General features: G+C 43.1%; 1 pseudogene; it reads left to right on the forward strand.

Annotated features, from left to right (window-relative positions):
• Positions 1 to 7,579: 7,579 nt before the first annotated feature.
• LOC136566951 (uncharacterized) lies at positions 7,580 to 8,783 on the forward strand (annotated as a pseudogene).
• The last annotated feature ends 2,933 nt before the right edge of the window (positions 8,784 to 11,716 follow it).

Consider the following 11,716-nt stretch of genomic DNA (forward strand, 5'->3'; position numbering starts at 1 on the left):
CAAAAGGAATCTGTATCATAGGAGTGGATGGAATGTTTCTATTGATATTTTGCTTAAAGCAGAAAATTAATTCTTTTGACAGCCAACTCATGATTGCAAGCTCACTTTCAACTACAGCTTTCAAACAGATGAAACGTGTCTGTTTATAAAACGATACAGTACAGTACACAATAGCAAGTCAGGTCATAGACATTCAAAAGAAAAAAACAGATCAAAGGACACATTCATTCCCATCTACAAGCCCTCAAGAGTGTACAGGTCAAATATCCCCAGAAAACTAGGCTGGTGGCGCAAATTCTCTATGTTGGCACCAGCAGAAGCAGCTGCTATCTTTATAGGATGCAATCTTGCTTACATCACCCTTCAGAGCAATCTTCTGTACCCCTGCCCAATACACCTTCTGCTCTATTCCTTGGACTTCACATTTGCATTTCTACAGAGTCCTGTCCTGCAAACTGACTCAAAGTTCAGGTAATAGATTTCCAAGATTTAGAAATGTTGTGTGAGGTTTATTTATTTCATATTTCCTTCCATCTAAGCAAACTGTAACTTTCGGAAGTGAAATATTTCGAGTATGTCACGTGTATTTTAATGTTAGCTCTGCTTCACATTCAAACTTCTCACAGACCCCTGTGATGCCTTGCTGCAAAAATATATAGCTGCCAAGAGTGGTTGTGGGAAGTTAGAATTGCCAGAAAACCATACAAACAATCTAACAATAGAGCCTTGGATTTCTGAATATAATTGCACCATGTAAAGTCAAAATATAATATTTAAATGATTTTATATAATGATGAGTGTGGGCTAGAGAGAATCCAGATAGAATTTTATTTTTTTAAACAGTTCCGGGAAAAACATGGCCTTGACTTGGAAGTATAGCACGAAATATTTTTATACAGCATGAGTTCTCATTACCTAATCATATGATTTGTAGACCTGAATTGGAAACCAGGAAATAAACAAAGAAAAATATTCAAGCTATAAAAGATGGGAGTTTAAAATTTTCTTTGTATTTCTGATTAAAGCTATTAGGTAGCTAAATGGTCACCCATGATTTTAAAAAGCATCTGGACATTAAAAATAGGTAAATTTCTGCGGGACTTGGATGTCAGCTATTCCTGAAAAGCTTTATTTCACTGCTTTCCAACCCTGAATCAATCCACTTAAACGCAGCTGTATTTCAGATGCTCAGTGGAACTGTCCATGTAATGCATATAGTTGACAAATAGTCTGCAGAAAAAGCTAGATCCATTTGAAGATCTTTTTCTGTAAATGGTATTCACGTTATTTGTACAAACACACAGATGGGATTTCTGCTGTCTTCTTCAGGCCACTTCCTCCAGAGAGCTCTCCATCAAATCTCTCTAGTTCTACTCTTCTGGTGATCCAAAGTCAGCACTGGGATGGTCCAAGTGCATGAATTACTGTCTGCTAGAGGTGCACCCCGAGGGCTTCTGTGTGCAGCATCACGTGAGCCCTACTAATGTCACCCTGTTGGTATAAACTGAGCTAGCTGGACCTTAAGGGACAAGATTGTGCACTGATATTGTAATAGAAATTAGGTACTAAGAAGGAGGCTGGAAGATTTAAATATTTCTGCCTCCAGCTTAAGCAACACTAAATCTTGGTCTTTATCTGAAAAACTAGGTGAATTAGCCTATTTGGCATTCCTATGCCAAAAATGTCAGTAATACAACAAGAACCGTCAAAAGAGTAACAATTCCAATCATTACTTTGTAAAAATAATTCATTGGAAGAAGTCGGGAAGAAGGATGAAACATGCCAATATCCTACCCTGAGAATCATTCTGTTGATTTGCACAGGTTTCTTATTATATACCCATCTAATGCATTGGACATGCATGCTTGTGATGACACAAATACTTGCAAAGCTTACCAGATAAACCATGTTCTCTTCAGACAGCAAAACATTGCTTGATGGTTGTGTTTGCTAATTACATTTAGACTCAATGTTCTTAAAGGTCTTTTCCAACCAAAGTGATTCCATCATTCTCTAAATCGCAGATCCTGCTTGTCTTGGTTTAGGGCAAATTTGGCAGCAATCCTCAAGAAGGGGTGATTTATTAAAAATATTGATCTAGTACTGATATCCAACTGTGACGGACCAAGGCTCTCTAACAGTTCAAAATTAGAAAGTGTATGTTTATTGCAACGCTGGGCAGCGTGCGGGATAGCTCCCAAATACACACTGTGATTTAGAGGTGATAACAGAGTCTTTTTATCTATACAAGTATTGAATACCCAAAATTTTTATCTATACAAGTATTGAATACCCAAAAGACAAATACATATTCATAATTTAGGTACATCCCATCATTCCTCACTTTGTATGGTAATTAGTTCAAAAGCTATTAAGCACACGTAGTTTGTTCCTCAAAATGAATCGGTGGTCCCTTTCATGGGGAGGGGTTCCAAAATGAGGAAATAAATGAAGTCTTCCTGGTTCTGAACTTTCTACATTTTCAATGCAAATATGACAAATGAACCCATTGGTAGAACTCCCATTCCCCATCTTCAATTGGTTTCAGAACAGAGGTGGCCTACAATTGTCTTATGTTCCTAAAAGCTATTTATGAGTTTCTATATTCTTCATGATAAACCCAGCTAAGCAAACATGATGTTGACAAGCAATCAATTATTAGTTAACTACTAACTCTTAACTTCATCAAGGCCTACCTATTTATTTTGATAAACTCTAATAAGGCTTATCTCTAACTAAAACCTCAGCTCCTCTAAAATCCCTAAATTTCTTTAAAGTTTATGTCTCAGGGGGCCCCCCCCAGAAAGCCCACCTACATGGCCCCTCCCCTCAACTGGTCTGGGAAACATTTCCTCTGAGAGAAGTGGAAAAAATCTGTTTATTTAACAGGGAAAGCACCCCCCCCAGCACAAAAAACGAACAATACCAGATGACAAAACTCAATCGCCGCTCTGAAGAGACAACAAATTCAGAAAGTCTCTCCTGTGGATGCTTGCTCTGTTATCAATCCCTCCGGCACTAGGAAAGGCTGCTGCCCAGAGTAGGCCCCCATAGGCCACAAAGTGCAAGCTCTCAGTGCTCTCCAGGTCCCAGTCTGGAGCAGGTTTGAACAGTTCCAAGAAAAGGGAAAGAAAAAAAGACAGTCCAGGGAAAACTCTGCCTCAGCCAGCTAAACCAACTGAAAAGCAAAGAACACTCTGTTCTGCTCCATCAGTGCCCAGACAACACAGTGCAGCACAGAATGTGGAGCAGTGTTGCTTTTAGAAGGTGAGTGCAGCCTGTGATAACAAACTCCGTACTTCTTCTTCTCCCCACCTTTGCTCTCAGAAGCAGTCTTGAAGGCAGAGAATATAATATCCAGCATTAACAGAACAGATGGCTGGGGATACAACATCATAAAGTCACCCTAGGACACTGCTCTACTGAGATATGTCACCAGACTATGCTAAGACAAAGTTTTGGAACTGCTAATTAAAATTCTACTATCACAGTGAAGCTGAGGAGGAAACACAGCTCACTCCAGTTACCTTGTGGCATGCCAATACTTCCTTTCAATCACAATGGTTTTCGTCTTTAAGTCCGTGACATCACAGGCATAATTCAACATCTTTTGGGCAGGAAGGAAGATATTCTTCTTCTCATTATACTGATGGGTAAGCTGAAATGCAAAGCAGTTAATTCAAAGTGAAACAGTGATAAAGTCAATAGTAAAACTCACCACAGTTTTGTTTACCAACCCAAGTCCTTACGATCCCAAAATACAAGAACAGCTGTAAAAGCCTTGTGGTTTCTTAATTTTTTCCTATACCTACATGGGAGGGTAAGGGATAAATTCCTATACCTACATGGGAGGGTAAGGGATCCCAAACAATGGTAATCCACAACAAAGCATTCTTGACATCATATTCAGCTTTTGCATAGCGAGCTCTTCACCTGATCAAGTTATTCCATTGCAATAGTTTGGGGAGTATCTTAGAGGGCTGCCTGTTGTTGGTTTAAACCATCTTGATCATTCAGGAACCCAGTAGCAATGAGAAAGTTCAAAATAAGATAGTGCTACACATTGATTTTCCTATATGACAGACATATTTCTACAAGACAGAAGGCTGACCTAATGCTTCCCTACAACATGGCTGAAGTGGCATCCTGTTCCCCATAGGTTTTTCAGTTTAATTTTAGCAGCTTTCTTACTAGATTAATGAGCTGAACTAACTCAAAAAGGAATCAGATAAGTGCCAGAGCTTTAAAACAAACAACAACAACAACAACAAAAAAGATGCAAAATGGTGATTTGTGGGTGCGTTTGAAAACAGAAATTTTTTTGTATTTTTCATAGAGACATGGCATTCTCTAGAATGATATTGCTCCAACGGTTTGAGTTTGGTTTTCTTTTTCCCCCTCAATTGTAAATGTTATGCATTCTTTTTGGCCATTTCAGTAAATAGATTTTCTGATACGTGTGAAAGACAGTCTAAAGTTCCCCTCATTTGCCTCACGACCATTCCCAGGACAGACACTGGGACCCTAAAGACACCGATGGGAATTCTGGCCTGCCAGTAATGGATGAACACCAAAAATCCTGAGGCCCCTGAGCAGAATTCTGGCCTGCCAAGTGATTGTTCACAGCTGTGTCTTCAGTGACTGCTTCTAGCAGGGCCTGCCAAAGGGCGACCCGGCCTATATGCTTGCACCTGCTTCACGACAATAGACCAGGAATTTTCCCACCTCTTGGCCAGATGAACTTGCTGGGGCAACTTGGTAGCCCCCCCATGGAAAATCCTTCATCTCCACTACCAGCGTGAGGCACCGAGGTTGAAGCCCCCCTACCAAGGACTGAGACTGAGACACCTGTAATTCTGATGCAGGGGTGCTGGCCTGACTGAAGCAGGATGCCTGCTGAGTGTTGCCTACAGATGTGTTCACCGGACCTAGACTGGTTTCCCTCAGAAAGCAGTCCTGAAACAGTGGGTCCCACTCACTGCTGATACTGACTTATCCTGCTGAGAACATGGACTGTCTGTACCCGTCTTCAATACCTTTTTCTCCCTCAGCAATTTCAATAGACTTCTTCTTCTTGATTGTATCTGTTCCCCCTCAGCTATTTCAAGATCTGTTTCCCCCCTCAGCAATGGACTATAATAGAACCTTGAGTTAACCAGGACTTAACCTTGAGTTAACCAGGAAGGGCCATTATCTTCCCAATGTGACTAGGCAAACTCTATCGGCTTGACTAAGAGGACTTAGTCTCTCCACATTTGGTAGCTATACTCCTGTCTTGGTTCAGGGCAAATTTTGGGGAGAACCCCCAAAGGGGCTCCTCTAGGAAAGCAGATTCATTTGGCCCCTCCCCTATGAAATATTAATCCCAATATTACCGGGTGGGACGTGCCTGGGCTCGTCTGACCCTTGCTGCTGGGCCAAAGGCGGCAGCTGTGATGTTTCACCTCAGAGATACATTTGGCTGGCTGGATCCTGCAGCTAGGCACTCGCAACAAATCCAGGCACAGTAGAAACTCAGTTTACCTCTGGTGGAAAAGGTTCAGGAGATTGTGGAGAGAAAAAGGAGAGGATTCTGCTGTAGAGTATTAATCCAGAGTTTATTCCAGGATGACAGACCTCTGAATCTTGTAACAGCTCCCAACAGAATCCAGACCGCATGGTCCCGTCTCCTTTTAAGCCTGGGGACAGGGGGAGGGGAAGGCACAGGTGAGCCACCAACCAGGTGGGAGGAGGGGAAGGCTCAAAGGATAAAGACACTTGGACAGGCCAATGAGCCCGGACCTGAGGGGCATCTTTTGAACTTCTGCCAACCACACCATGACCCTGCTGGAATGTTAAGATTGATGGACAGCACTTAGCAGGAGGGCAAAGGGGGAGGGGAAAGGACAGATTTCACCTATCCCAACACCTAAGGGATTTTCCTGTTTCTTGAAACAGGAAATGGTGTCACACTGCAACACTCCCCCCAACCAGTCCAGGAGAAAATAGCTCCTTGGAAAGAGGTGGAAAAAACCTGTTTATTAAACAATAAAACCTAAACAATATTGAACAATAAAACCTCTTGTTGCTCCAAAAGAGATGACAAACTGAGAAAGTCCCATCCCCCAGTTGCAGTTCAGCTCACACAGGCTCTTATCAGTCCCTCCGGTGCTGGAAATGTTGCGGGCCGGGCCCGGCCTGGTGGGCCACAGGTGCTAGCTGCCGGTGCTCTTCTGGGTGTTCAGTCCAGAGCAGGTTTCAAGAGGTCCAAAGAAAAGGGAAAAAAGAAAAGAAACCACAGTCCAGGGAACTTCCTTGCCTCAGCAAGCTAAAACTAACTAAAAGCAAAGGAGAGCTCTGTCCCACTGTCTGTTCATCCACAGACAACACAGTCCAGGAGCAGGAATGTGGAGGAGTGAGTGCAGTGTCTGAAAACAAACTGCTGCTGCTTCTTTCCCCCCTTCACTCTCTGCAACAAGTCTTAAAGGTGCAAAACTTATTATGCAGCATAAACAGAACAAGATGATTGGGGTTAAAAGCATCGTATAATCAGCTTAGGACAACTCCCTCTCTCTTTCTCCCCCTCTTTTCTATTCTTTTCCTCTCCCTAATTCCTTTCATGCATTTGCTGTGGTCATTCTATAAAGGTGCATTTGTTTTGATACTGCAATCCCCTTTCCATGTTGTCTGTTGCACTCCGAGATCAGTTAACCAACCATCACCACCCCCATTGGTATGAGCGGATCGTGACATTAAATTGGCATCATGGACAGGATTCTGATAGACAGAAGGGTCTGCAAGGCTGTTTGTAGTCTGTAACAGGGGAAGGACGATTTGCTTCAGCCACACCTAGCCCCTCATCGCGAAAGGGTTGAACGAAGCTGGAAAGCAAGGAAAGCTCTTTGAATTTCCCACAAACTGCGCACACCCAGGTGAAATACGCCCCCACACTCTATTGAGGGTTCTGTCTTTAGAATTTCCCAAAAAATCTCTTAGCGCAAAAGGGGAAACTGTTTTTGTTTGTGTGTGAATTTGGACTGTCTGGGAAAGAAGGGACAACTTGAAGGAACTAAGCAGGGCCTCCCAGGGAGATTTGGTCTCTTCACCCAGCCAGGGAAGCAAAGGGGAGCACAGCAAAGGCTGTGAGATTGTCTAACTTAAGTTTGCACCTCCCTGTCATGGTTTTGGTCCCTTCATAAAATGACTGAAAACTCTAGCACAAAAGTTAAAACTGAATTTTCTGCTCTGCTTGCTAAATAGAATGCCAAGCCTTCTCCAAGGGGGGAGGTTTGGGCAGAGAACAGCTGGTTTAATGTAGAAAATGTCATAGATAGAATTTGTTCTTTACAACATGAAACAGAAGTTAAACAGGGCAAAAATAAGACCATCCTCTGCTCAGTTTCGGCAGCTTGTCTCACAGCAGCCATAGAAACCCTTTTTAAGCAAAGAAACGAGGAAATAGCAAGAATAGATTCCCTTCAAAACCTAGTTGAAATTTTGCAGAAAGAATTAAAGGAAGATAGAAATGAGATCTATATGTTGCGAGCTGCCCTTAGAGAGGAACTTGCTAAGAATTCACATCATACTGATTCCTCTACAGAGCCAGAGGAAAAGGAAACTCCTGACATTAAACAAATCTATCCCCGTCAGGAACTTGAGGCAGTAAAAAATTGGAGCGAATACTGCTGTCCTCGCTTGAGACCCTTGGTTCAAACAGAATAGAACTATATTAATGATGAGGATTGTTGGAATGTTGGGGGACATAAGACAGATGATGCACTTTGGACCTGGTTAACATAAGAGATTTGATAACAGGATGCCTTGGCATAAACAAACAGAACTTTGAAAATTAGACCTGGATTGCAAGAAGATTAAATCAAACGGGTTTACTGGAAAAAGAAAATCCCATTAAACTCTGCAAGCGAGAGATGTTGTTATATGCGTAAGTTTGTGTATGTGATTTTAACCTAATCATTGTAGTACACATTACTAGTCTCCCTGAAATGGTATATAAGTGCTTGTATCCCACAATAAAATTGGATTCTGATTACCGAGTGGGTCTCCCTGTCTCTCTGCATTGCCAAAAGAGGATCTTGACCCACATATCACAACTAAACAAATACCGTTCAGTGCTACCGAATTAGCTAAGCTGTAAAAAGAATTCAGGCGCCTCCCACAAGAATCAGAGACAGAATATGTCCTCCGAGTGTCCCTCGATGGTGGAGATCAAATTAAATTAACCGGAGGCCAGTGGGTACTGGGGACATGGAGCCTTCTTCACAACAGGAGATAAGGAGGTAAGCGTGATGCATGGTCCCTGACACAGGGTGCGTCTTTCTGGGCCGGGAGAATGAATCCTTTGGAAAGGGGTGACCCCCTGGCAATCGTTGACACCACCGACCAGCTCTTAGAAAGTGTCCACAAAGCCGCCTGCCTGCAAATGATTCATGAAAAGAAATTAGTTCCTGGTTTTGAATGCCCAATGCAATTACCTGTGAAGCCAGAACTAATGACCAATTGAACTCATGGGCTTCCAGAAACACTTAAACATACAGCAAGGACTCTACAGAAAACCATAATGGCTTTGAATCCTGTAGAAAGACTAGATAAGATTCCTCAGGAATTCCCCTGACCAAAGTGGACCTAGAGATCCTGGCTTCACTCCCTACTCTTCCCCCTCACAGCCCTCAGCTTCTCCATCTGATTCACCTGCCAATAGCCATAAAGTCTGGATATGAGCTGAAGTTGCAGTAGATCTGATTAATTATTGTAGACAATATGGACCTATAAAAACCCTGGCGTAGAAATCAGAAAATAACAAAGGTGTTTGGTTTACTGGGGCTCCTCACAGTGAAAATATAGAGAAAGGAAAACAGATCTCTAACTGCCACCATTGGTGGTTGTTGGGAATTCAAAAGTGGGTCCCCAAAGAGGTGATGGATGGTTTGCCCCTTGATAAATTGCAGAAAATAATAAATAATTGGCACCAGCGAAAACCTAATCCATTGGCTCAACCCAGTGCACCCTTCCCTTCTCAGGGACAAAAACTAACCCTCCCCCAGCCTCTCCCACAGAGCACAGGCAGTGAACCAAAACCAACAGGGTTTTTGGGAAACAAATCTCTCTGCCGCTTACAGGCGGGCAAAGGGGCGGAGCTTGGGTTTATTTAAGAATGCTCACTAAAAATAAATCAGGATATATATTAAGCCCAGCTATCACGGGCCTCCACAGGCTACTAGTAACCTGTTTGATTGACATTGGGGCTCAAATCTCTGCACTGACAAAAAAGGATGCCCAGAGGTGTGGAATTGTTCCAACTAAGAGACAATGCTGTGTTCTTAATGCTCTGGGAACTACAGAATCTATGAATGTTGCCTTAGCCAAACTGACCCTCCCTGGAAATGAGCATCAACTAGTCATCAAAATGGTAATTGGGAACATTCCAAATAATTGATTAGGAATGGATGTCCTTGCTGGGAGGCAGTGGGAAGACTCTGAGGGATTTCTGTGGTCTTTTGGCACACTGCCACTTAACATTAGGCTGCTTCAAACCGCACCCTCCCTACCCTATAATCAAACAACTAATGTAAAACAATACCCTCTACCTTCTGGTGCCAGAGAAGGTATCAAAGCAGTTCTACAGGACTTGAGAAACCAAGGGGTAATAATTCACACACATTCTCCTTTTAATTCACTGGTATGGCCAGTCTGAAAAGCCAGTGGAAAGTGGAGATTAACAGTAGATTTTCGCAGGCTTAATGCCAACACAGACCCTCTTACAGCACTGGTCCCAAACTTAGCTGAATTAATAACATCAATTCAAGAAAAGGCTCACTCAATCATGGCAATGGCAACTATGGATGTCAAAGACATCTTCCTTATGATACCTATACAGTCAGAAGATAGGGACCGTTTTGCCTTCCCATGGGAAAGGACAGAAATACACTTGCACTAGGCTTCCCCAAGGCAACAAACACTCCTCCACTTTGGCCCACCATGCTTTAGTTCAGGAATTAGAAAAAATACCCAAACCTGATCCTGCTGATCCTGTAGCTGATAATCAATACATTTAAGACACTCTGGGGGGGGGGGGGTGGTGGGGAGGGGGGGAAGGATGAAATAGCGGTAGTAGGGAAACATCAGCAGAAAATAATCTCTCACTTAAAAAGTCTTGATTTGCAGATACCCGCAGAGAAAATTCAGAAACCTTCTCAGGAAGTGAAGATTTTGAGAATTTGGTGGAAAGGAGGCATGACATGTATTCCACCCGATACCCTAACCTCTTTAGATCAGATTCAAAGGCCTGAATTGAGGAAAGATCTCCAGCAAGCTCTAGGACTATTAGCGTTCTGGAGAAAACACATCCCAGATTTTTCAATAATTGCTAGGCTGCTTTTTGACTTGCTGAGGAAAAGGATGAAATGGGATTGGACTCCTTCTCAGGAAGAAACATTGCAATTACTGATTTTTGAGGCAACAGCTCACCAAGCACTAGGCCCTATCCATCCCACAGATCCCTTTCAGGTGGAATGGGGATTTGCCTCCTCAGGGCTATCAGTACACATTTGGCAGTGGGGTCCCGAGGGTCCAACGGGGCCTCTTGGTTTTTATTCCTGGGGTTTCAAAGATGCTGAGAAAAGATACACTACCTGGGAAAAGGGGTTGTTTGTAGTTAGCTTAGCTCTCCTAGAAGAGGAAAAAATTGCATGACAAGAGCCTATTGTATTAAGAGGCCCTTTCAAAGTTATCAAAATCGTCAATAATGGGAGCCCCACCCCCCCCCCCAACCCCCACAACCTGACGGGGTAGCCCAAAGGGCCTCAGTTAGGAAATGGTATGCTCAGATGGAAGGCTATTGTAATACCGTCTCAATAACGGATGCTGCTAAAAATCTAACAATCCAAGACACTGAGAGCCTGGTTAGCAGCCAAGGTAAATCTGCCTCTGTAATCAAAGCTGCCCTTCCTTTCTCCCCCGAACAAGCAGCAAGTTCTTGGTTCACAGATGCCTCTGCAAAACGGGAAGGGAAGGTATGGAGATACAGAACAGCTGTCTTACACATTTCATCTGGTGAAAGAATCATTACTGAAGGGGAAGGCAGCGCTCAGGCTGGGGAACTCATAGCTGTTTGGAGTGTTTTCCGATGTGAGGCACAGAACATTTCTCTTGTCTGCATTTACACCGACTCTTACGCAGTGTACAAAGGTTGTACCGAGTGGCTTCCTTTCTGGCAGCAAAATGATTGGGAAGTTCACAGAATTCCAGTGTGGCAAAAGGAAAAGGGGCAAGAAATTTTAGATGTTGCAAGCCAAGGAAATGTTGCTATTGGTTGGGTAGCTTCTCAGCAAACAGATGGAAATCCAGCAGGAGAGTGGAAGAATAGAGCTGATGAACTAGCAAGGCTCAGCCCCCTGAAAAAGGAACTCATTACTGAGGACTGGGATCAACTATTAGAACGGCTCCATGTAAAAAGACAGCACACAGGTGCAAAAGATTTGTACAAAGAAGCTCATGCTCGTGGTTGGCTGGTTACCAGGGAAATGTGTAAAACATGCGTATCAGGCTGCGAGCAATGTCGCAGGTGACTGGAGAGACATCCTTTAGAAGATGACCCTCTGCATTTAAGAAAGGGTAAAGGCTTATGGGACGCGTGGCAGGCAGACTATATCGGCCCCTTTAAGAAGTCAGGAGGTAAACACTTTGTGCTAGTAGGAGTAGAAATTGTATCTGGGTTGGT

This window comes from Molothrus aeneus, chromosome 27 (genome assembly GCF_037042795.1).
Source record: "Molothrus aeneus isolate 106 chromosome 27, BPBGC_Maene_1.0, whole genome shotgun sequence".
Taxonomy (NCBI): Eukaryota; Metazoa; Chordata; class Aves; order Passeriformes; family Icteridae; genus Molothrus; species Molothrus aeneus.